Raw genomic sequence first — 26,908 nt, 5'->3', positions numbered from 1 at the left:
ATACACAATACATGGCATACATTAGAGATTTTTATTTATATTTTAAATGTCTTCAGCTAACGTCTGATTTTGCTCTTTTCCATTTGGCAAGGAAAAAACAAAAACTTAACCCTACTCAAAACACATCCCAAAAAACGTTTAAAACGAAAAATGAGTTCGACTCATCTTTGTTGTTCGAAATGCATGTTTGGCTAAACCCCAAATATTCCTACCACAAAATGGGCTAAATTGTCAGTAAGTCAGGCTGAAGGAACTGTGTTTTTTTTTACACTTTAAGGAATGAGCAAGAACACAGTACAAGCAATGTTGAAAGGCAAAAAGGCCCAGTCTGCTAATCAAGCAGGATTACATTGGGTGATAGTGCCCCTTATGTACAGAGCTTAGAAACTGTAAGAGCGTGACAAAACGCGCAATATATGCATTATAAGTTATTATCACTATAAGAGAGAGTTACAGCCCCACTAAATGTATGGCAGCCTTCTGGGGACATGCCATGCCAATGTATGGCAGCATTCTGGGGACCGGCCCCCAGGGTGAATACAGGGAGAGTCTGCTGCCCTCTGGGTAGAGAAAGCAGGGTGACCTAGGCGAAGTGGGGCTGCGTTTCCGGTTCCGAGGGCGGAAGTGGGAGCCTGTTTAGAATGTGAGAAGGGCTGGTGCTGCTACAAGTGCAGCAGCTGTGATCGGACGTGTTTGTACCAGCACGTGACATGACAGCAGCCAGCTTCACCCGAAGTACCGAGCCGTCGTGTAATTTGCCCTTGAAGCTGATCCTATCAACACCTTTCACGGCCTCTGTGACATGCTCTTAAATAACTATACCAACTCCCTGCTGGTCAGCCTGCACACATTTCCACTGCAAAAACAACCTACACTTATTTTGCCTTTAAAATGTCTGCTTTCTTGTTGTCGTAAGCGGACCTTCCTTCCTTACTGCCTTCGGTTATGTAGTGGCCCCATTGACCCCCAATGAAGACTCAAACACGGAGCTGATTCTCTGCACTTCTTTATTCCTCACTCTCATTTTCCGAATGCCGTTTTTCTCTTCTCTTCCTGTCCCCGCCCGCCTCCGCCTGCCCTGTCCCAACATCAGGGTCAGGCACGGCGATACTACACATCCCCCCTTTGTACAGTAAGGCTTACTGTCTCTTAGAGTTCTTCAATAAGGCGGACGGGTGGTTTGGCAGTCAGTCGTGGCTGGCTGCCCCGCACCTGCTCAGGAGAACGGTGGTCTATGACCTTTTCATGTCTTGTCGGGCTGGAGTACTCTCGATCGCTGTGTTCTCCTTGGCTCAATGAATCAGTGCTGGAGCCTCGAGCCTGGGCTCGGTCGTGAAACGAGGGATTGCATTTTTTAAAATAGGATATGTTTCGGGTTATTCGTTTGTTGGCAGCCTCAGCTGTAACCATGGTCCCTTTCCGACTGGAGACTCGCAATGGGTGTGCGAGGTAACGACTGTCTGCTTTTGTTCTACGGTCACGCTTAACCATCACCCAATCTCCTTCCTGAATGTCTGTCTATTTGGCATGCCTGCGTTGATCAGCATAGTTTTTCATTTTTAATTTCTTATTGTGATCCAGCTTCACCAGATTATCATGATCCGTAGTCGCAGTTCGAGATTGCATGACAGCACTTGAGGTAGGTAGCCGTGTGCGAGGAACTCGTCCAAGCATCAAGGTGGCCCGACATTGATTTGTGGTACTGTGTGGAGTGGTGCGGTAGGCTCGCAGGACTTCATTTAAGGCTTGTTGCACGTCACGACGAGCGAGTTCTGCTTGCTGGACTGCCTTCTTGAGGGTCCCCATAAACCGTTCCACCATACCGTTGGCTTGAGGCCATAAGGGGGTGATTTTCCTATGTTTGAAGTTGAGGCGTTTAGCAAATTCAGCGAATTCATGACCATTGAACGGTGGTCCATTATCTGACTTTACTCCGGTGGGAATCCCCCTGCTGCAAAGGTCTCATCGATGACGGGGATGACGGCTGTCGCTTTGGTGGACGGTACTTGATGTGCGATGGGAAAGCGAGAGTACTCGTCCATGATGACGATGATATATTTGCCAGATTTCAGTGGACTGAAGAAGTCAATAGCCACTTGCTGCCACACCCTATCTGGTAGTTCAGACATCTGTAGGGGAGCTTGTGGTTCGTCACGAGCCACTAGTTGACATGGGACACAGTCTTTAAGTGTGGCTTCCACCCATTTGATCAAGTAGGGGAAACCAGACGCGTTCCCGGAGTGCTTTCTTGGTGGCTACTATTCCTCGGTGTCCCTCGTGGTCCAAATTGATGATTCCTTGTTGCAGTCGCTGAGGAATGACTATCCTCCCCCCTCTTAGCAAAAGACCATCCGTGCTTATTGACAGTTCCTCCTGGACATGTCGGAATGCTACAAGTTCTTGGGCATCAATGGTTGGGTCTTGAAGGTTGTCTCCATGAGTGGTACGTATTCGGACCATGACGTCCTGAATTGTGGGGTCTTGACTAGATGCTTCACAAATGGCTTCGAGTGGTACTGCAGGAGGGCACGCACTGTCAATGGCAAAGTGAATGTATTCTTCAGCTATAGAACATCGCTCAATGGTATGCAATTGTGGGTGCCGTGACATATAGTCCGCTGCGTTCTCTGCTTTCCCGGCTTATGGACAATGGTGTAGATATAATCTTGCAAACGTAGGCCCCATCTTTCTATGCGCGGGGGCATTTTCGCTCGTGGGTTGCCAAATATGGTGACAAGTGCTTGGTGGTCCGTGATGAGCGTAAAGTGTTTCCCATAAACGAACAGGTGGAAATGCTCGCAGGCCCATATAACCGCAAGGCTCTCTTTCTCGGGTTGCGAGTAAGCCTTCTCCGTGTCAGTGAGACTGCGACTGGCATAAGCAACCACATGACGTTGGTCTGCTTCTTCGTCATATTGCGCCAGGATGGCATCCACTGTGATTTCAGTTTTCCTTTTGGTGTCAAAGTAGGCTAGGTTAATGGCAGAGCTCACAGCTTTCTTGATTTTGTTGAAAGCATGTTCACACACGGGTGACCATAAGAATTGTTGGCCTTGACGGGTGAGTTCTCTGATCGGGTAGCTGATGGTTGTGTAGTCTTTAATGTAACGAGCGCAGTAGATCGCCTACCCAAGAACGAGCGAAGGTCACTAATGTCCTATGGTTGTGGGGTGTCCGCAAGGGCCGACACCTTCTCAGGATCTGGTTTCATGCCATCTTTGGAAAAGATATGTCCATAGAATTTCAATGTGGACTTGTGAAATTCACATTTGGCTGAGTTCAGTGTGAGGTTGGCATTGAGTAATGCGTGGCACACTCGGTCCAATGCTTTGTTGTGTTCCGTTTGATTTTCTCCGAAGACTAGAATATCATCACTATAGTTAAAAGCATTTGGAATGCCTTAGATCACTTGCCGACTAGCTTCTTGAAATATCTCGGCAGCAGAAGATATTCCAAAGTTTAGGCGTTTATAGCGGAACAGGCCTTGGTGAGTGGTGAAGGTGGTAATGGAGCAAGAACTCTCATGCAGTTCCAGCTGGTGGTACCCCTTGTTGAGATCCAGCTTCGAGAAGACGGTTGCTCCATTGAGGCGAGCAATCATATCGCTGATATGAGGTCCAGGATGTCGCTCCCTTTCAATGGCTGTATTTGGTGCGTGCATGTCCACACACAGGCACACCTTATTGTCTTGTCCTTTCTTGGGCACTACCACTACGGGTGATACCCACGGAGTGGGCCCTGTGGATCGTTCAATGATGTCTGTCCTCAACAAGTCTTGTAGTTCATCATCCACTGCTTGTTGCAGGTGAAACGGTACCTTCATGTGGTGTTGTGCTATAGGTGCTACTTGTTCGTCGATATGTAACTTGACTTTAAACTGGTTGAGTTTTCCAAGACCCTTGAAGAGGTTCAGGAACTTGCTGACGATGTCTGGGGAATCATCTACCAAGTATAGAAGTTCGACAAGCTTGAGGCGTTCTGCTGTTGGCAGACTGAGAAGTCAATCTGCTGCGTCTGGACCTTCAACCACCTGGACGTAGGCTTGAATCGGTCGGTCTTTATAAGATAGGGTCGTGCTGAACCGCCCCAGGCACGGTAGTGGTTTTCTGGACATCCAGGTATAAACTCGAACAGCTGTTGGCTCCAGTTTCGGCCGGGGTTTCATGATTTGATATTTCAGGACGCAGATGTAGTTCAGGGATGCTCCTGAGTCTAGTACAAACTTGGCGGGATGATTCCCTATTTGAATGTCCAGTTTCGGGTATCTTTTCAATCTGTCAGGATCTGACACCATGCATATGTATTCATCGATGTCTTGTGAGACAGGCGTGGGAGACGATGATTCCCGGGATGTTGACCTCTGGGATCTTTTTGAGCTGGCTGATTTGACGCTCGACCTCGACGAGCTGAATGAGCGACTTCCTCTTCCTTTCACCGCTCTGGCTTGGTGGCGAGTGTCTGAGCTTGACTTGGTTGTCCTTATCTCTGATCTTCGTGTTTGACAGGTTGCTTCAAAGTGATTTTCTCTACCACAACGGCGGCACTGTTGTCCGATGGCGGGGCACTGTCCTGAGTGGGGGTAGTCTTGTCCACACCTATCACATTTCGAGGCCGGTCTGTTTGCCCAACTGCTTCGTGGTACCTTGCGCGAAGACGTCCCCCGGGAGATCTGCGTGGATCTTCTTGACTTGTGGTGATCCGACCGGCATTTCGTGTCAGTGTGAGACTGCATTCGGATTACTTGCTCCCTTTTCTCAGGCTTGTTGGCTTCCATTTACTTAGCGTGGTCTTCCGCTTGATCGTTTATGCGCGTTAGTTCTTCTATTTCTTCAAGTGTGTAGTGTTTTTTTAACAACCGGCGGCGTAATGATTCTGACTGGCATCCTGCAATTATGCGCAGCCGCAGCTCGTCTTCTGTGTTGAATGTGCCGAATTCGCAGTATCGGGCTAGATGCCGAATGCGAGCAATGAAGTCGCACATCGGTTCATCCTTCTCTTGTGACGCAAGGTTAAACGTGTACCGCTCATAGTCTAAGTTTCGCTTGTGCAGAAATTTCCGGTCTATAGCTCCTTTCACATCATCATATGAAGTGGCCCTGGCGGCAGGCAGTTTTGATGATTTGTGCAATGGCTTTCCCTATCAGGTTTCGCAGCGCTATCAGCTTCTGCTTGGGGTCTTGTACTTGGGACCCTGTCATGAAGTCTTCAAAATCCTCAGCCCAACTCTTCCATTTGGGCCCCATGCCGTTCCCTGACGTCAGCTCCAACTGTTCTGGCGGGCGAGGATACGAAACTCTCAGTAACATCGGGTGTGGTTACTGGGGTTGTAAGGCTGATCCCATGGCTGCTGGGCGTGAGGTGTCAGGTTCTACTGACATCCTGGGCTCAGGAACAGGCTTTCCAGGTCAGGCCGTGCTTTATTTGCTAAGAATCTGGTGGTTTTTAAGATTTTTGGAGGTTGCCTGACTTCAAAATGGCCGCCGAATAAATGTCAATGCAGTTCTATAATGGGCGCCTGAGTTCAAGATGGCCGCCAAAAGGGACATGAATCTCTGTCCTTACAGTGGCTCTGGGTTCTTATTTGCCTTTCTCCTCAAGGGTAGTCAGCACTCTGAACTTGAACTCACCCTCTGGCTGCTCCAATCTTCGTGGGGTGGCGATCACACAGCGCTTGCCTCTCCTCGCGATTTCGATCGTGTTTTCGCGCTCTTTTCTGTTTCGGCGCGCTGGGAAGGCTGTTCTTTGGCTGCACGATAACAGCTAGGGGGCAGCAGCAGTGGGTGGACAGGATCCTACCTTCGTCGCCAGTGTAGTGGCCCCGTTGACCCCCAATGAAGCCTCGATCACGGAGCTGATTCTCGGCACTTATTTATTCCTCACTCCCATTTTCCTAATGCCGTTTTTCCCTTCTCTTCCTGTCCCCGCCCCTTCCGCCTCCGCCTGCCCTGTCCCAACATCAGGGTCAGGCAAGGCGATACGACGGCTTCTAAGTTGTCGAACAAGTGTTTACCTGAGGACTTTATAACCGCAGATCTGTTGGCAGCCTCAGAACTGTACTTTCAAAATCCGAAAATACATTTTCCAAAAAGGATTCAACAGCCAAAATTTCGCTTATAAATAAGCACTACTGATCGACTTTGACTAGCGGAGTCATCTTTCCAGCATTCAATGCAAAATTCAAAATAGCAAAGGTGAATTCATTTAATTTCCTTTTTTCTCTCCCACCCAATAAAATTACGTTTTTATTCTTTCCCTTCTTGCGTCTGTTTTTTTTCTTTCCTTTATTTTCTGCAATCCTCTTTTTCTTTCTGTCCTCTCTCTTTTCTTCCATTCTGCCCTTCATTTCATGCTGGGTCTTGTTACTTTCTCACGCTTATTTCCAGTGTCCGCGCGAGAGCTGCTACTTTTGTCTTAAAATTTAGATGCTCTCTGCGTCCCGTGTGACTGGTCTCTGGTAGTCTGTGGGTTCCTTTATATGTGTGCCTGGCGAGTAAGGAAGGAAGAAGCCCGAAAGATAACAAGCATTTGCAATGCAATAGGTCTCGCATTTGTGAGAGTTTGAGGTATTGGCATTGCAAATAAAAAACGTTATATAAAGGGTACAGAAAGCTGCCAATACTTGCAGATTTTCCACACTATCAAATACCATCAAATACCATCTGCTGAGGTAAATGCACTCACATCCTGATATTATGAACCAGGACCTGTCCTTTGTTCAAACAGATGACACTTTTTGTGTATCTAAACGCAAACTTGATGAGCAAAAACCGTGCCGAATTCCTTTTTGAATGCTACGTTTGTTGCACATGTTGTACATTTCATACAGTAACCCAAACTGCTGCGTGACCAAAAGAAAACATTTTGAAGTAAATGGACTGCAATAAAAGAAAAACATAACGTGTTCATTTACGATTTGCTCTGCCAAATTTCAGAAAGTTAGTTCCCAAGAATGTGTTTTGAATGGAACCTTAAAGAGCTACTGGAGGATCGTAATGAAACAAATAAACGACTGTAATAACTGCTGTTAGTAAATATCTAGTATGGCTACTTCAGGTGTGCTTGACTGCTAAATATGTACTCTTCTTCAGCAGAACTCGATTGTACATAATAGGATTTGAAAAGCATGTTTGTGTGCAAAACAGGTTTTGAGAAGCACTCCTTTGTGCATAACAGGGTTGAGCAGACTACGGACATGAGTTCAACATATCTCTATTCCTTCCAGAAAGCCACCTTAAAAGCGTTAAGTATGCCTTTGCCAACATTACAACACAACACAAACAAAGTGAGTGGAAACGATTGGTAAATGCCCGTCACACCCAATGCCCTTCAACTGTTCCTCGTCAGAAATGTTAAAGAATGTAAGGGGGGCGTCTGCAGCCATGTGTGCAGGTAGAGGATTTGATTAACAAAGCAGGACTTTCTGCCAAATCTGTCCTCAAGTAGTGACACCTCTGTGACGGCTCAGTGCAGCCCGGAGTACCAACGGACAGAGCGGGGCCTCACGTCCTGAGCAGTTGCCAGGAGAGGTGAGGCGATCTACCCATACATAAAGGGTCTGACAAACATTACACTCCATAATTTGTAGATCTGCTGTGTAAGGTTGTATCTGTTCCATTGTAAACAGTAACTACTAACTTTTTGGAAGTTATTTTGTTGCACTTTCTTCACTTTTTGCAGTAGCTTTAAATTATAGGTCCTGAGGAATGCTTGACACTCTGTAGGTTACAGAAGCAGAAACATGTAGACCAAGCCTCACATACTTGATAACAGCAGTTATTTTTTCAAACTGCACGAGCACTGTTTTTAACTCCTGACACCATGAGATATATATTAAAGTAGTTTTCTCATAGTAGTCACTTTTAATACACTTCACATTTTTTCACTAACCACTGCACCCATTACTGTATGTGATAGTTAGCTCTTCATCTGACGGATCTTAGCATATCCAGTGGTACCCATTAAAACATCCCTGAGCTTCCTCGTAGCTGAGGGGGTTGTAGCCCTCGACTGCACTAGGTTTACAGTTGAGAGGAGATCCCAGATGATGAAGCAGGTCACCCTTGGGTGAGTGATGGGATTCTGTCCTTTAAATAGGGCTTTCCTTTGAGAGGTCACGGTTGTGAACATAGACTTTAGTATTTAGGCTCAGAAATAGGATGCTTTAGGCGCCAGGTGTTGTATGAGACCAACAGCTACATTGTTGTATTTTCTAGTTCTATTTAGGGATAATACCTGTACTGGTTGTTAAACTGGCCCTGGACCCTCCTATCTCCGTTTTTTCCTTGTGACACCAACTTAACCTGTACGCGTGGGAGTTATGTGCACATTTAAAGTGCTAACTTAACACCGCAATATGTTATTATAAATTTTCATGTCGCAATTTATTTTTTAATATGCTATCCTTTTGCCACAGTGGAATGTTCCATTTTCTTTAATAATAACTAATTTCCTAGGCAGAGGACGACGACGATGCCAAGCGCAGCCCTTACATCGAATTTTTAACGAAGGAGAGTTGTCAACACACCCCAAGGGTGGCATTGTGAGCAAAGAAAACACAGATTCTGCCACTCACGTAGGAAACTAATGTTAACTTTTATTGCTGAGGCAGGAGTCATGCCAGAGGTGCCAGCAGTAAAAGGTAAAGATGAGTAAGACCCGAGCATGCAGCCGTGCACGAAGCCTCTCGTACGTTTTTAAAGAAGCACTGTGTACAGTAAACAGCAGCCACAGGCTTTCAATGTTTTTAAATGTAACATATGAAGCTGTGAATCCTGTAAATCCATCCGGATGCAATAACCAAGCCCAAGAATACATTGCGTTTCCTTGTAATTGCCCCCAGCGCATAGAAAAAGCATGCTACAGTGTTCAGAAAATAAACAAACAAGCAGCCCTGATTTATCATGTTTCTGTCTGGCTACTAAGGGCAGGTCTGGGGACAGGCGGTGTTTATTGAAATGTAACTACAGATCTGCAAGAAACAAAGTGGAAACCGCGTCGGGTAAAAAAGCCACAGGAATGGAATAGATGGGAGAGGGAGGGCGAACAATGGAGCATAGAGGAAGAGTCTGCACGGGGGAAGGGGAAACAAACTCTGACATATTTAAAAGTTATAGCGCAGCCCCCCCATAAAGTGGGGCCACGCCGAGTTGGAAAACCAAGACAGAAGGGAGCGGGAAAGTGTTTGCTATACCCGCACCGCCTAAATGTAAGTAAACACATTTTTAAAAAACAAATTATTGCACAACGTTAATAAAGCAGGTGCCGCGCTGAAGACAGGAGGGAGTGGCAAAGAGTTTACAATACATGCGTGCCCAAAGGAAAGGAAACTAATAAAAAGAACACATTATAGTGCGAATAGCGCTGCGCCATTAAGGAAAGTAAACAAACCTACAAAAAAGAACAAGTCTAACCTGCAACAAGCGCAACCGCGCTAATTAGACAAGTAATGCAGCTGGCTGTTTCTTGAAATTGCCCCTCGCACACACCAGTGCCTTGGGCATGCGCCACTGCCATGTTTACGTCAGACAGAGATACACAAGACAAAGAAAGAGTGCTAACAGTGCAGACAAAAACTGTTGTTGGTGGCTGCTGCTTCCGGACTACATGGAAGTCAGTTTGACATCAGCCAGTCAAAACTAAGCTAACAAAAGCTATACCAACATTCTGCAAATGGCAAGCGGCAGGAGAAGCTACTGGCCGCTTGCTAACACAGAGATTTAGGTCTTGCCGAGACAGCACATGCACAGTAGCGGTCGGTGGTGGGAGTAGCTGCCGGGCGGTGACGTGGGAAGGGGAAGTTACAGGGTGGGGGCGTAGTAATCTATGGATTACGGAGGATTACAGGTAAGTAAACATATAAATAAATAAAACGAATTTCGTTGCGTGCACTGCATCGCATTTGGGGATGCCGTGCGCACAACAAAATTAGTTTTATTTATTTAGATGTTTACTTACTTGTAATCCTCTGTAATCCATAGATTACTACCCCCCACCCTGCTCCATCCCCCTCCCAACGTCACCGCAGGGCAGCTACTCCCACCACAACGGCTCCTGCGCATGCAGCGCATGCGCTGCCAAGGCAAGACCTAAAAATGGGCTATTAAGATTTGCTGTTCTAGTTCCCAACGAAAATAGTTTCAGAGACGAACACACGTCATTTTTATTATTGTTATATTCCTTTAATCAAGTGGTGGTTCTCAAAAGACGATGTACTGCTGGATGAAATGACACCCCTCACGATTTACGCGATAGTGGTCTCTTTTACCGGCCCACGCAGTTAGACTGAGCTCCTATATTTTCCCATGGACGAGAGGAGCAATGATCACCTTCGAATTTCAGCCGGCCCTCTCATGGGTTTTGATTTATGAGCCATTGTTATTTACATCTGAATCTACATGATGATGTAGCACAGACTTAGTCAATAAAGTCATAGCGCGAGGACATCGGGTGGATTAGGTGCAGGAGTTACCACCTTATCTTCGTTATTCATTCCAAATAGTGCGACTTATTAAAACGGATTTGGCCTTAAGGGTAGAATGTCGACCTCGAAGCTAGGGAACCGGGTTCGAGTCATGGCAATGACGCTCAACATCCTGTGATTCAAGGGAAATCACTTAATCTCCCTATGCCTAACAGGTGCTAATGTAAAGCGCTCCAATACCTTCTTGTCAAGTGGACGCTATTTAAAATTCCGGGGGGAAAAAAGAGTATTTGGTGCTGTCATCATCACTATCAATGTATCTATTTTTGGTGTTATCCTAACCATTTTTTAAAAATCATTAGTACAATTATTAGCATTATTAACAATATTATTCTTCGTGCTATACTCATACTTGCTATTATATTTAGTCATTCTTATGAATGCATACATTTTCAGAAGAGAAAACAGAAACTTATGTGGGAGCACAAAATGTGTGCGCCTTTCCATCACCGGGTAAAGAGCCCAAGGTTTCCGGCCCATGGACCCCTTTGCACTGTCCTCTGTTCTAGCGTGAGCCTTCCTGGTGCTCGGCCTGACCAGAGAAGACTTCTGAAACTGGGCTGGCGGAGCCCTCATGCCGATTGAATGCTATAGCCCTGAACACTAAGCATGGGCGAATTTTGCGAATCTCGCGTTCGCGAATTTTGCGGATTTGCGAACTCGCAATCCGCAAAATTCGCGAATTCTCGCGAATTTGCGGATTTTTTTTTTGTGTGTTTGCGCGGGTTTCTGCCAGTTCGCGAGGGTTTTGTACAATGTTGCAAATTGCGAACTTACCTGTCGGGTCGCAAGTTTCGCGAACTTGTTGTTTCTACGTGTCCAGCCTGTTTGGGACACTCTTCTTCATCACTGCCACTCTCTGTCACCACTGCCACTCTCTGACTACTCATGCCACCCTCTGGCCCACCCATGCCACCCTCTGTTTCATCACAGCACCCTCTGGTTGTCCAGTCAGTGTACATTATTATGGCAACGCAAGCACACCTTCCCTGCCTCAAGTGACCTGAATTAATTTGGGGCTGATTAATGTGTCACAGAATATTTTTTTAGCTGGCACCTGCTTCCTTAGTGCTTCCTGATTAGTGATCTTTTGCACTTGCTAAGTGCTTTCATTGTTGCAATATTAGTTACAACACCTGCCCTGCCCCAACTGACAATAATGAATTAGGGGCTGATTAATGGATTTGAACTTCCAGCCTGGCTCCTGCTTGTCTCCCTTAGCTGTAATTCAGGACCATTGTGGCATATGTGTAACTATTCTGAGGTTCAGAGCAGGGTCACATAACAGTTGCAACTGGCAACTGAACTCTGGAGGGGCCCCTCAGGAAGCACTACAGGAAATGGCTACTAATGATGAGCCTGAACTTTTGAACCTGGTAAGTAGTTTCAGTTTTGCTAAGATCGTATTTCTGCAATTTTGCACTTATTCGCGGGGCGCGAACTCACGCGAACAGTGCGAACAGTGCGAGCAAAATCCGCTGCTCGCGGATTTGGCGGGAGATTCGCAAATCTCGCGGATTGCGAATTTACCGAAAATCCGCAAAATCCGCGAGCGAAACGGATTTTCCGCCCATGCTTACTAAACACACGCTCACACAAGTCACGAGGCACTCTGCACCGCAGGCAAAGTCATGTGTGCTTTATACTTTTATAGTTATAGTTATAGTTGTGGTTGCGCACAAGCGGTTAAGTTAGGATAAATTAAAAGATTGTAGCGTGCTACAGAGGTATCACACACTAGACCTTGGAGTGTTAAGCTATGAACTCAAATGAAAGAATCCCTTGAACTCAAGGGATGACCCTCTGGGTGCTGCAAAGACTGCAATAATGCGATTAGTTATTGTTCTGAGTAATTGTTCCCAAAATTTATTCAGGTTGTCCAAAAAGGTGAAAAAATCATATATTTATTCAATCCATGAATATATTCAATGTCTCTTTAAATGTTCAACTTTTCACATGTCGCTTTAACCGTGTGAATTTTTAGTAATGTTAAACGTGATGGTTAAAAGAATCTAGACTGCCGTACTCTATTTATATCATGCATGATCGTGGCTTTATGTGGATTAAAAGAAGAAGAAAAAAGAAAAAAGTGCTCGATGTTAAAAGCGTCCTCTGTATATCAATTTTTTTTGAGCTCGGTTGAAGTGTGTCAAGCAATGCTTGACACAATCTAGACTGCCGTACTATATTGACACACTTCAACTGAGCTAAAAAAAATTGATATACAGAGGACGCTTTTAACATCGAGCACTTTTTTCTTCTTTTAATCCACATAAAGCTACGATCATGCATGATATAAATCGAGTACGGCAGTCTAGATTCTTTTAACCATCACGTTTAACATTACAAAAAATTCACACGGTTAAAGCGACAGAATCCCAGCAATACTGAATTAGCATCATAGTAATACTTCGATTTTGAAGGGTGGCCCCTCATTTCATTTTACATTTATTTACAGATATCCCCTGATGAAGTGCACGGAGATGCACGAAATGCATTGGGAATAATCTCATTGTAAAAAAAGCTTTTGTAAAAGCAGGATAACAAATGTGAAAAGTTGAACATTTAAAGAGACATTGAATATATTCATGGATTGAATAAATATATGATTCTTTCACCTTTTTGGAGAACCTGAATTAATTTTGGGAACAATTATTCAGAACAATAACTAATCGCATTTTTGCGATCTTTGCAGCGTCCAGAGGGTCATCCCTTGAGGTCGAGGGATGCTTTCATTTGCTTTATACTTTAAGCTGGTGCTCTTTCACACAAGCGCTGTGTTAGGTTAGCGTTGGTGAGGCAAGACCACTTTATTTGAACTCATCAAGCAGATTCTAGCCCAGCCGCCAGCCTGTTGCACGAGCCACTGTTCACAAAGTGGATGTCTGTGTATTGATCCCGTCTCTATAGAGAACGTCGGGGGTGCCCGTGACCAGCACGTTGTTGTTTATGTGGTTTTGTTGGGGAGGGAGGGTGCCCGAATGGTGCCCAGCCACCCACTGTCAGCTCATAAGCCAACTCTTTGACGTTTAAGTGACTGCCATGAAGCACATTTTTCCCGGGGGTCTTCGGTTTTGTTTTGACTGGAGCTAATTGGTGTGGGACAGCTACAGTGAGGGGGGCTGGCGGAAGTAGGGGAAGGGGGCACAGTTACAAGCGGATTTAAGTTTGCATTAAACATTGGTGCTGGAGACATGCCGTGGTCAGTCGCAGAAATCATGTAGGTGATCTGCGAGCTGTAACCAAACTATATACTTTGAACTAAGCTTACATGGACCCCCCTCCATGTCATTGGAATGTCCAAGCCTGTCTTAAAATTGCTCGCATTAAACAGATGAACCAACCATGATTATTCTTTTGGGGTTTATATATAGTAAGATTTTCTCAAGTTCGAGTATGACCTAGACGCATACCACGTGTGCCTTTGCAATAGAGGAGTCTGCGTCACTCATGCACTGCATTAAACTGAAATGCAAATGTTAAAGATATACACTTTTTAAAAATGTTAAATGCTATCTTAATATACCTGTGGCAATAGATGCGTGATTTACATGCCAAATCTTGTGATCTGGCTCGGTTCTCCCTTTCCGTGGATTTGTACGTCTCTTTGGAAATGGCAGTTCACACAGCATCGATCTCTTGTCTTAATGGGGCCATGTGTTTCAAACACCTGGCCCAATAAAGATTAGAAAGTCCTTTGTGATAGACGCAAAGCAGGCCACCGAGACCGGCGCGGAGGAACAAGGGCGTCTACAGAAAACCCTCATTTCCAATGGCAGGCCACCGTTTAGCATAAATGGTGACGCCAGCCATTGGAAGTGAGGGGCGGGGTTTAAAGCCCCCTTCTGAAATGTCCTTCACTACAAGAGTTCTCGTAGAGCGAGCAGCGCGTCGCGCTGCAACGCTAAACGCAAGACCTAAAAACTAAGAATGCTTAGAATAACGCCTCCAAAAGCCTTTGCATATGTTTATGAGTGCAGGGCAAACCTGAGTAAAGTTAGCCACTTAGGATCAAAAATAAAGGATCAAACCCTTTCAACCACACCCCCTGGTAGTCAGGTACATAACCTATGGCAGGAGATCTGCAAGGAATACTCTCTGCCCTCGCTGCATTCTTTTTCTGTTTTATGGGGTAATCCAATTCTCCGCAAAATATTTCAGGACTATGTTGAGAAAGCATGGTAACGAATGAGTGTCAATAGCCTAGGCCAATAGTACGGCAGTCAGGGGTTTCGCCCATTTCCCCATTAAAATAGTAGTTTTGGCTCCCGCAGAATTCTCTTTAAATATCTGCAAGCAAGGCTTTAAGTGGACCGGGTCTCACCAGGTCTGGGCACCGGCAGTTTTTTTTAAATGGGACCTCGAAACGGGTCTCTATCGGGCTCTGTTTTGTGCCCTGGTACAGGCCGTCCATTTTTTCCAAGACTGAAGTGACAGCAGGCACATCGATGTGCGCATACTCACACTGCTCACTTCTCACTAGTGGAGAAGCTACGGTATGACGTAATGCCAGGTGAGCATTGTAGGGGAAGGGAAATCCTTTAATGAGATTCATTTTCTCTCTGGATTTCCCTTCTCTGCTTGACTCTCAGGAGCAGCAACATTGTAGTGGTGTCACCAGGGCTTTAAGTGGAAGCTTTTTCAATATTACTTAAAAGCCATAGTTACTGCTTATTTATGTTATGCAACTAACAACCACTGACAAAGCCAATAGTCCTGAATTGTTGTAGGTATGATGTTACTTGCATCATATATCTGGATGCAAAGACAAACAGCAAAATACAAGTCGGGTAGCACACTATGCTAAGCGCAGATTTTTAGCCTTTGTGTTTTTAAGCCACACCCTTAATTGCATTGACCATGCTCCTTTGAGAGACCCCACAGTTTTTTCATCCCACTTAAAGCCCTGCCTGCAAGTAAGGATTACTTCCTACACGGACAGAAACTGCTAGATATACCGTATTCATCTGAAGTATTGTCGGTCATATATGGGAATCCTGGTGAATCATCACACTTGTAGGAGCGTAATAGTTAGTAGTTGTGTTTGTTTTGTCATTGACAGCGTTGACACGGGCTATGGGTGGTGCAAACTGACGTGACCTCCGAACGAAGGTGCGGGCATTTTTTTTTTTTTTTTACAAATTAAGCACTGCAAATCGCTTTAAACGCGAGCATCCTCCTCCCATGAATCCTAAACAGGCCCTATCCTGCACCACTCCTTTCCCCTTGGACCCTGTAGAGAGCTCTCAAATACATCAATCTTCGCTGGCATACAACACAAGTACAGCAAAGTCAGCAACACAACATTTACTATTTGTGGAGACAAGCATTCCCGACTACAACCAACCCCTTGAATCACTCAAGCTTGCAAATATGTTTTCAGTACAGAAGCATTGCCAGTGTGTTTGATTTTCAGAATGTGAGGCAAACACAAACAAGTGTCCATCATCTAAATCTACGCTGATACTCCTGAGTATGTGTTTAAAGCGGCACGTTCGTAATAAAATAACAGTTTCTACATCTGACCCTTCAAATTGCAATAAACATACTAAACTGGACGTGCGTTTCACGCTACATAGTAACATCCCTCCCCAATAAAACAGGATGCTCCTGAATGCGGGTCTCACCTCGCGAGAGATGCAGGGATGGTAAAAATCCAGTTTCTCCTACTTTGTTTCCGTCTCGAAAGGGTACACATACAAATTGCTCAACACCTCCCAGAAAGGGCAGCTCGACTCGGAGCGCTGATTTTGACAGGCTCAGAGAAGGGCGCGTGGATACAGAAAGGTCCTAAATATCGTTCGATTGGTTGGAAAAGTGACACGTTAGTCAAACAACTTCCTTCCTAACCCGGAAGAAACCTCCCGATTGGCCCGGGAAAGACAGCCCCACAAACGATTGGTCTGTCGGACGCGAGCCGCAACTCCAGGCAGATAGTGTTGTGGGTTTTGCCGTACTCACTTATCTGCCTGCTGTCGTTTGTTGTGCCGAGAACCACAGGACACACCAACTCACAGAAGAGGTGGGATGTTGTATTAGAGCTTCGAGACTCAGACGCAGTCTCGTCTGAGCTTCTCATAAAGACAAAGGTTTCTGTTTGCTCAAGTGTAACAATGTTCGTGTTTTCAGCTTGCTTTTTTATTTTTACAGCTATATATAGCGCGAACTCGACCCGATTGTATTGGAGCGCTTTATAAGAGTACCGATTACGTTACACATTCATTTTTTTATGGTAGGCACGAAGAGATGTAGTGATTTGCCCAGAATTACAGGATGTCGACGCGACCCCGAGGCTCGAACCTTTGTTTCCCAGCTACAAAGTTGGCAGTCTAGCCTCAAGACCACATCCTCATCCACATCATCTCTTATTTGTGAAATGTATTGCATTTGGTTGTTTGATTGATGCTTTACTGGAGCCCATGGGACGAACAGAATGGCAGAGATAGAGAGCACGCAAAGCTGACATGTTTTCAGTTTGCCCAAGTATGACGTTTTTATGTTTTCAGCGTACTTATTGTGGCGTGTAGGGTCAAGGCCCTACACGTGGTGAAGGAACTATAAATGATGGACACGGACTCTGGTTGTATGGTTAGCCGGAAAGACCCCGAGCGGTCTTCCGCCTTGTTTATGTATACCCCGGTGCGAGCCCGCCCCGGGGTATGCGTGCATGCGTGTATGTGTTTGTTACAATGTATGGGAGAGCCCGAGTGGCTCTCTACATCCTTCCTTCAATTTAGTTCAGTCCTTACAGCAATTACGCATTTCTTGACTCACGGAGATGTCCAGGCAAAGTCTCTCAGATTCTGGCTGGGTCTCGGGTTGGGCCGCAAATTGTAGCGTTGGTTCCGGGCACACGGCGATCCTGCAACCCCAGCCGGGGCTGTCCCTGCATTCTCGCCACTGGGGGCCACCCAGGGTCGGTTGTTCTCGACAGTGGAGTTTTGCGGTGCCATTCTGGGCGGACTCTTTCCTCTTTTCCTGGTTACGGGTGACCCCGGTGGTGACCTTCCGAGATCCAGACCTCCGTCATCTGCTGCCTCCGGACCTTCCGCGGTGTGTTGGTCTCCAGTTGCCTCACTGGCTTTTTTAAAGCAAGACACATTGCGGGTCACCACTTGTCCATTTCTCCTGGCAGTCACCATTGTTCCTTGAACCTTGTCCACGATCCACACCTCCGACTCATAAGGCGTGCGGAATTTCCACCACGGGTGGCGATATCGCACTACAACCGTGTCTCCTTCCTTCAGAGTGGGCTCCTTGGCATGGCGATACTCACTCGCCTTCTGGTTGGTGGTTCGCCTCCGGGCTTGAATGACCTCAGCATTTCTTTCCTCAGGTACCCAGGTACTGTCTGTCTGAATGCTATCACGGGGTGCTCTCTTGAATAACACATGGGCGGGAGCACATCTTGTGGTGCTGTGAGGCGTCTGCCGATAGGCCCCTAGAAATTGATCGAGGGCTATTTCCGGATCTTCCCCACCGTCCACTGCGATCCTCAGGGCTCTGTTGAGTGTTCTCATTAGTCTTTCGAGCTCCCCGTTTGCCTGGGGCCACAACAGGGTGATTTTTCTATGCTTGATCCGGAGGCTCTCGAGATAGTTCTGAAACTCTCTCCCTTGGAAGGGGGGCACATTATCAGACTTGATTTCTTCCGGGAGTCCCATGGTGGCGAAGATGCGACTCAACGCCTTTTTGACTTGGGGAAACGCTGGTAGGAAGTCCAGGTTTGTACATATTTATTTATCCAGACATAACATAGACGTCTGTTTATTGCAGGAGACACATATAAACGTCGCACCGTCCCAGAGATTACAACATCGCAGATGGGGACACAGGTACTCATCTATTTACTCTAAATATTCCCGAGGGGTAGCTGTGCTGGTTAAACGGGGGTTGGGGGGGTAGATTGGCGCGAGGGAGAAGTACACAGAGACCCTGAGGGGAGGTTTGTCATCATCTGTGGAGTGTTGGGAGGAGTTTCCCTGGTGGTTGCGGCAGTATATGGCCCGAATGTCGATTCCCCAGATTTCTTTCAAGATATTTGGTCCAGAATCAAGGCGACAGGATATGACACCATACTGTGGGGTGGGGATTTTAATGCGATATTAGATGATGCCATGGACAGGAAAGAGGTGGCTCGCTCTTCAGTCTATAGTTACAGATGGGAACCTAGTAGATATATGGCGCAGCAGACATCCCCTGGTGAGGGAGGGTACATGTATATCTGACCACCATAGTGCGTGGTCCCGCCTGGACTTCTGGTTGGTCTCTAAAGACGTTGCTGCTTGGGGCACCGATATCTCGCACTTACCGCGCACACTGTCAGACCACGCCCCATGTTTGTTACAGCTGTCACTCCACCGGGCATTTACCTGGCGACTCCCGCCACATGCCTTGCTAGACGAGGCCTTCAAGGAAGAGATAAGGGGGACATTACTGACTACTTTGCTAATAATATGGGATCTATGGGCACTGAAGCATTACTCTGGGAGGCATTTAAAGTGGTGATCAGGGGCCAGTGCATTGCGAGACAGGCGGGGGTGCTGAAGGCAATTCGGGGCACGCTCACCTCTCTAGAGACCCAGATCAAGAAACTCGAAGACACGTTCTACTCCACAAATGAACCCCTCATTGCACAAAAATTGCAGTCTTTACTGTTAGATTGTACTGAGGAGGCTCAGCGTAGACGAAATTCCTGGGTAAATATGCTGAGGCTCGTAGATATGGTGACGGGGACAGACCGCGACGCACTCTAGCTAGCATGATTAGACCATGTATGTCAGCGTTATTTGTTCATGAGGTACAGACTCCGCAGGGTGACCTGATCAGAGGTCACGAGAAGGTATCCAATTAATTCTCCACGTTTTATTCCCGTTTATACACAACTACTCAAGGGAAATGTACAGAAGAGTTGCAGTCATTTCTTGACTCACTGGCACTAGTCTGGTTTAACAACAGCCATGGAGAATTCATGGACCTCCCGTTTACAGTGGAGGATGTAGCACAGGTTATTAAAGGCCTGCCCTTATGTAAAGCACCTGGGCCTGACGGCCTGACTACGTCATTCTATAAAACTTATGCCGAGGAATTGGCACCTCGGCTTCTAGTAGTGTATGAGGAGGCGCTAGAGGAGGGTGTGTTGCCTCAGTCCATGAGGGAGGCGACGATTCTCACGCTTTTAAAACCTGGGAAATCGGAGGAGGAACTGGACTCCTACCGTCCACTCCCTATGATCAATGTGGATTTAAAGGTCCTAGCGAAATTGATTGCTAATAGACTGAAGCCACTCCTGCCAATAATAGCACTTCCAGATCAGTCAGGATTTATCCCGGGGAGATCAACGTCCCATAATTTACGGACAATATTCTCAGTACTACACTATCTGCACCCAGACGTAAAGGCCCGGTGTTATTTTTGGACGCCACTAAGGCGTTTGATATGCTTGAATGGCCATACCTCTTCTCCATTCTCGTGCACATGGGATTCAGTCCGCTCTTTATAAACCGAATCAGGCTGTTGTATACCTCACCCAGATCGCGCGTTCATGTGAATGGCTTACTATCTGATCCCTTCCTGATCTCGAGGGGCACTAGACAGGGGTGACTACTGTCGCCTTTGCTTTTTGCGATTGCAATGGAGCCCTGACCACTCGCAACAGGCAACACCATGCTGCGCGGGCTATTAGATTAAGCTCTTGTAGTTTACTCATTCCTTATATGCAGATGATGTCGCTCTCTACATTACAAACCCTGAAGAGAACCTAGATCCATTGTTGAGGGAGTTCATCCGCTTTGGTGGGCTCTCTGGTGTATTTATAAATTGGGCTAAATCGGAGATTTTGCCGCTGACGGACAGTACCCCCTGGTGACGTCAGAATTCCCATTGTGATTGCTGATGAGGTTAAATACTTAGGTGTCTGGATCAGTCGAGATACACAGGAGGTGTGGAGACTAAATTACGGCCGAACTATTTTGTAGCTGGAAGAAAAGATAAAAGTGTGGTCCAAGTTGCCATTGTCGCTGGCCGGCAAGATAGCACTAGCCAAAATGGTTATGTTGCCAAACTTTCTATATCTGTTTGTTAATATACCGATCCCACTAACCCGACACTTTTTCAGTACCCTTAAATCGCAGCTGGTCATGTTGGCATGGGCGGAGGGACAGGTCAGAGCTTCTTGGGATCTACTGACTCTCCCGTTAAGACAGGGCAGTTTGGGGGCTCCTGACATGCAGTTATATGCACTATGATGCACCCAAGCACAATTTTTGCATTACTGGGTACACCGACCCCCTTCCAGTCGCACTTGGCGGTCGAGACAGATATGATGGCCCCAATCCTACTCAAAGTTGCACTATATCAAAAGGCGCGCCGCCCTCATGGAGACATAGACTCTGCTGGGACTCTGTGCTGGTCATGGGACGAACTGCGCAAAAGAGCGAGGATCCAGTTGCTATATTCCCCTTCCATTCCTCTGTCACTAAATCCAATGATGCCTTGAATACAGGACAGTGTGAGTAAGACCTTGGCTCAGAAAATGAATCTCCAGACTTCTGCGGATCTGTACCCTGGAGATGAGTTTAGGCCCCCCCTGAGGCACCTGAGGGTCAAGTGGTAAAGTTTACTGAGATTTTTTTATATCATAGGATGCGCACGGCATGCCGAGCCCTATGGGAGGAGTTCCTGAAAGCACCACCAATCCTGTCTGCATTAGATAACTTGCTGAAATCCCTGTCTCCCGTAAACTCATTACGCGCCTATACACCTGCATGTAGGATACTGCCCCGGTAGTGACACCAAACTCATTTCGACACTGGAACGACGAACTTGAAGCACCAATGACTGAAGCCCAGTGGGACTATTGCTGTGGGCAACTCACAGAACTCTCCCCGAACTACAAGTTGAGGCTAAAATACTTTAAATACTTGTTTAGATATTATAGAAATCCAGTGAGCCTCCATCGAAGGGGTATTCAAGATGATGACAACTGCTGGAGATGTGGCTGCGCCCCGGCTACGTTCTTACACATTGCATTGAACTATCCCAAAATAGCCGAGTTCTGGCTTCTGGTTTTTGAGTCAGTGAACAACATTCTGGGGGTGTCGCTGGCCCCATCCCCTGCGCTTGGCCTCCTAGGGTGTGTTAAAGACACACCACCCAAGTTGCGTAAGTTGCACGCCCTCCTCCTACTGTTTGCAAAGAGACAGGTCGCAATTCATTGGGACAGAAGACAGGTACCCTCCATTAAAGAGTGGGTTAGAGACATCACATATGGGCACACGCAATTGAGAACATTCTGGGAACTAATTCCACCCTCTTCCAGACCCCGCAATGTATAGGAACCGTTTTTAACTTGGATCGTGGGTTCACAGACATCGACTGAGGTGGCGGACATGGAGGATGCTCAGACTACACCACGAGCATGATGTGTTTACACCCCACACTCACCTCCGATGTTTGGTTGCCTGCGATGATATATCAGACCTGTGGTTAAAAAAGTTTGATGTACAAATGTAGTCTATGCCTTCTCCAGGGGGATATGTGCAGCACTATTATTCTTGTGTGGAGACCCTCTGATTTGTGCGAATAAATAAATGATTAATGCATCTTAATTCTTCTGCTAGTGGGAGACAGATACGGTGTATGCTGTCATTAGAATTGACTATGCATATATGTGCTCCTATATTGATCTATATCGAACTGGCCTGTTGAAATGTAATGAAACTATTTGTTTGAAAATGTCAATAAATAAAATTAAAAAAAAAAACTTTGATGTGTTTATTGTTGTGTGAAAACTGCTGGACCCACAAGTTACTCTCCAGCAGGAGCTTTTACACCCATAAGTTATGTTTAAGCACAGTACCCCATTCCCCAGCTCAGCGGCAGGTGCAGCTGAACCACAAGTAACAAAAGGATCTCTGAGGCAAAAGCAATAACCCACTGATCTATCTACATAAAATACAATTCAGTGATATCAAGGTGCATGTTCTTTGTTGCAGGCATGTTAGCCCTCTGCACTGCTATATGGTTAGTCTGAGACAACTCAAAACTGTCACTAGAAAAATTCAGATGTCTCTTCAGCAGGTCTTTGACTTACTAAGAATTATTGACAATGCTGGGAAAAATGCCTGCTACCTTGGGCTACCTCCAACAGGTGCCAGTCTGTGGAATCTCAATATCATGGACTAAAACAGACTCTATGTCCATGGGCGATGCATTCTTGGCTGTGACGTTAGACTCCCAGCCCCCAACCTGCACAGAGACCTCTTGAAAAACTTCGGGACACTGACAGTTCTTGTCACTCATGAACATTCAATACGAACTCAAATATGGATTGTGTGTACACATATATATAAGGAATATGGCAATGCTTGAATAGCCATTCAATTGTACATAAAATGTACAATGGCCGAAAGGAGAGAGCTGCTGAGCTGAGCTCCTGGTCGAGGGATCACAAGAGTGTAAATCCCGACCGGAGCGACCCCCTTGAGCCCCCTCCTCAGACTGACATAGCAATCTATTGTACGCACCGGCGACATTGTGAGGAAACAAGACACAGGAATTGTCGGAACCCCGAAGGAAACTGCTCTGGGGTAAGATCAGCATGCCCGGGAGAGCTGGCCGTGAACCCGCCGGAGCTGCCACCAAAGGCAAGTAGACAAGAGCTTACAGCCCTCCCTCCCCGCAGCCCCGGCAAAAGTAAGCAATTCTAAACTACACTCACCGAACTCGGGGGAGTAGTGGAGCGGATCTGGGAGCGAGTGTGGGACCAGGAGAGGCACGGAAGGCTTCGGGGCGGGGACCCCCTCCGAAGGCAAACAGAGGAACGTCGGAACGTCGCGGGGATGGGTCCGACCCCTGATGGAGGCATAGTAGGCAAGGCGACACAGATTCGGCGGAGGAGGAGACGCTAGCGACCAATCTCAGTCACGCACCACCTCACTGGGGACGCCTGTCCCCAAAATGGCCGCTCTCCCGCAATAGTCCCAGCAAACTCTGTGCTCTCCCTGTTCAGAGTCAGCAAAAAGCACCGAAACAATGCTGACATGGAATGCGACACCCGCAGTGGGCTAAAAGTATGTCAGTACCAGGAAAGTCTCAACGGAGGTTAAGCCCCAACTCACATGACTGAAAAGGGGTTGCCTGACCCCAAAATGGCCTCCAATTCAGACTCAATCTCTGAAACAAAAGACACACTCACGCTAGATCTCTCACACATCCGGAGATGATCAGAGTCTCACTGCCTGCATTTTCCAATCAAGGTAATACAGCCACCATGCAGAAGAGACATGCCTCTGGCGGCTTAGCTCTTAAGGCCTTACGTCAGAGGAAAACCACCCAAGTTCGTCAAAAGGAAAAAGGGCGTCTTCAACACGATTACCCCTATGGACGCAGAGCCCCTAACCCACATTATTGCAAAATGGCCGCCCATATGACAAATTCACTGAATACATAGATATGCTGGTGCCAGGCGCATAGATATGCTGGTGCCAGGCAGCTTATACACTCGGAGGGGAACATAGCACTACCGCCCGCTCTCTCCTTCAGGATAATACATCCTCCCGGTAGGAGGTTTGTACCTCCGTATGACCTATCTAGCAGGCCTCACTCTAGATTGAATCCCCCGAGCGAGCCGTAAGGAAGGAGCAGCCTAGTTGAGCACCTGGTCTGGTAGCACTGCCCAAGACCGGGAGTAACCTCAGAGAGCAGGCTCACCTCGACCCAGCAACATCAGGTTAGTGGGACCCTCATCACCTGCTGCACCCCAAAGGGGTGAGACCGGGGGCACACCACAGTAGGAACAACTTCCTCCAGAGAGTCTTCCCCTTTACCTGCACCACCTTACACCTCCACAAGCAGCTCCCCCCCCTCGGCACTGCATTCACCCCCCCACACTAAAGGATCCCCTTCTCCCTCAGCCTAGCCAAGATGCCACCGGCCTTGCAATCGGACGACTACCCGTGCCCAACCCCGAACTACCTAACTCCCCACGGTCAGAACGCTTTCGCTATAACTTGCCCCCATAGACTCTCTGTTAAAGCGAAAAATCTCTTTAAACTCAGAGTTATCAGACAATTCCCCGAAACGCTAATCGTTGATACATACTACTGCTCATCTAGAGGGCAGTTGAAAATAGACTTCATCTTTTACACCGACAGACCCGGCAATTGGGTCAACATCCTTAACTCACACTCCACGTCCCCAAAACCACCATCACAGCTCACAGGCGTAAACTAACTATCTCCCTACAGAAACACCAGACCCTTACCGGCTACATCTCCACAACCATTTTCGAGGATGGCACCATCCTGATACAGGCAAAAAAGGAGAACCTTGAGTTCTTTGACTCCCTTTTCCTCACGCTGAAGAGGACTACACCCTGTATCACACCACACGTGCGGACCTCCTAACCGGGTATACTTCAACTCCCGCACGAGCCCTCTCCCGAGCCCCTCCCCCGCCTCCTAATGACATCTATCACCAAACGTCGACCACAACAAAGGTGCCAACCGCAGCCCAACTCTACCCCACCACCAATAATAGTCAGCACACCAGAGAAGAGCCCCACTCCCATTCCCATTCACAATGGCTCCATGGCCCACCCCCACAACCACCCACAGCCAGAGATAGCTGTCTCACTTCCCCTGAACCCTACTAGAAATAACGATACTTGCGGCTCACCCTCCTAGATCCAACAAGACGGGACCGCACACTCCTTCGCAACACAGAACACCACCCTTCTTCCCCCTCCCACCTACACAACTAACCTGGCGCATCGCTTCAGCCTTCTTGAAGCTCAGCCTGAAACCACAGAGTTAGTTTCCCCACCTCCACTAATCCCTATTAGAAACAACGATACACGCGGCCTGCCCACCATCTTTCAACAAGACAAAACCGCACACTCATCCCCAACGCAGAGCACCACCCACCTTCCCCCTCCCACCCACACAAACAACATGTTGCATCGCCTCAATGTTCTGGAAGATCAGCTCAAAACCCTAGTCCGAGGCCTGAATGAAACCCTATCCTCCCTACCTAAAATTTGTTTGTCCACCCAACAGCCCGCTGCCCCCCTACCCCCGCCCTTCCCAGAACGTTCAAATCGCCTCCATCCAACTTGACCCCGCTCCCCCAGATCTCGTCCGCCCGTCACTAAACCAGAGACAGAGAAGCGAGCAGACAGACCGAGAAGAACGAAACCCTCCCTTTCCCCTCATGAAGCGACCACACTCGCCTCATCTTATGACCACCCCGTGAACCCCGACCACATCACCGCACAGCCTTCACAGAGAGGGACCCCACCTGCCTTAACACAGGACCCCACGTTGAACTCCTCACACAAGTCCTCGATTCAAGTAATTACAGGAGTGGGTAGGGAACATCCCCCCATAGAATCCCTATCCTCCCTAACCAGAAACCAACCAAGCAAGTCAAGATCCGAAGAAGAACCCCCCATCAAATGCATGCTCATCAACAGCAGATCTGCCTCCAAACATGCAACAGAATTAGCAGAAGCTATCCTCTCCCATGACCTAGATGTAGCTTTCAACACGGAAACCTGGCTCAACACCTTGTCCGACCCCATCATGGACATGCTGGTGCCGCCCGGATTTTCAATAACCCACAAAGACCGACATAAGCAGAGAGGTGGAGACTTAGCTATCATTCATGAAAGTATCTTCTCTATCACAGCAATCTCACCGTGCCTGTATAGCTCCTTCGAATGCCTCTCAATCAACATCAAATCATGCGCGAACAGATCAATACTCTGCCATCTCTTGTACCACCCTCCAGGCAATTCCAAGGAATTCGGAGCGCAGCTCTCTGACTTAATCACCCACTGCGCGCTCAACAACGCCAACAGCATAATCCTGGACAATCTCAACATAAAATGGAATGAAACAAATAACCCGCTCATCCAATCCCTCAATAGCCTTCTGCTAGAAAATGATCTGATCAGAAGAAACGCACCACAGAGGAGCGATACTGGACGCAATCATTGCGGACAGAAACACTATCACTATTGACTATATCATTCCAGTAGACTGGTCAGATCATCACATTATTCATTTCCATATCAACCTACTGACACTAAATCAACCCATAAAACAAGCTCCTCCCAAATGGGTCAGGAATACTGCTCAAGTCCCACGGAACAACCTTGAGGAAGATCTAAGCACGCTCCTCCCGAGCACGACGGAGCACCTCTCAACCACAGATCTCACCTCTCTCTACCATTCCAATATGACAGCCACCTTAGACCGCCTGGCGCCCTTGAAAACAAAAAAAAAAACAGAAGCACCCCCTCCAGATCTTGGTTCACCTCTGACATCAATGATGAAAGAAGACATCTTAGATCCCTAGAAAGAATCTGGAGGAGCAATCCCTCCACCCTTCACCGCGATCAACTCAAGGCAGCACGCAGAAACT

General features: G+C 47.1%; 1 protein-coding gene across 2 annotated transcripts in view; it reads right to left on the bottom strand.

Annotated features, from left to right (window-relative positions):
• The window catches only part of SLC36A4 (solute carrier family 36 member 4), a 1,006,806-nt gene extending 990,523 nt beyond the window's left edge, over nt 1-16,283 (bottom strand). Inside the window, exon 1 of one of the 2 annotated variants that reach the window (XM_086935317.1) lies at nt 16,108-16,283. The gene's annotated coding sequence lies outside the window, so the exon portion shown is untranslated. The remainder of the gene's footprint in view (nt 1-16,107) is intronic. The other variant, XM_086935318.1, reaches the window with a different exon arrangement.
• Nucleotides 16,284-26,908: the final 10,625 nt, after the last annotated feature.

The sequence above is a fragment of the Lissotriton vulgaris genome, chromosome 8 (genome assembly GCF_964263255.1).
Source record: "Lissotriton vulgaris chromosome 8, aLisVul1.2, whole genome shotgun sequence".
Classification (NCBI taxonomy): Eukaryota; Metazoa; Chordata; class Amphibia; order Caudata; family Salamandridae; genus Lissotriton; species Lissotriton vulgaris.
The sequence above is the reverse complement of the archived record's forward strand: the minus strand, read 5'-3'. Positions and strand labels throughout refer to the sequence as shown.